The sequence below is a fragment of the Monodon monoceros genome, unplaced genomic scaffold (genome assembly GCF_005190385.1).
Source record: "Monodon monoceros isolate NGI ecotype Baffin Bay Population unplaced genomic scaffold, NGI_Narwhal_1 Super_Scaffold_19, whole genome shotgun sequence".
NCBI classification, from domain to species: Eukaryota; Metazoa; Chordata; class Mammalia; order Artiodactyla; family Monodontidae; genus Monodon; species Monodon monoceros.
Window position 1 is genome coordinate 3,846,877 of NW_021703775.1, and position 269 is coordinate 3,847,145.

A 269-nucleotide genomic window follows, 5' to 3' on the forward strand; every position below is an offset into this window, starting at 1 on the left:
AGCAACTTGTTACTTAAAAGGGGTTCTCAATAAGGTCAACAGCCCAGCATCATCAGAAACTATGGGGGCCAGAAAGCAATGGGATGACATATTTGAAGTGATGAAAGGAAGAAAAAAGAAAAAACCTGTCAACCAAGAATTCAATATCCAGTAAAATGATGCTTTAAAAATGAAGGAGGGGCTTCCCTGGTGGCGCAGTGGTTGAGAGTCAGCCTGCCGATGCAGGGGACACGGGTTCGTGCCCTGGTCCGGGAAGATCCCACATGTCG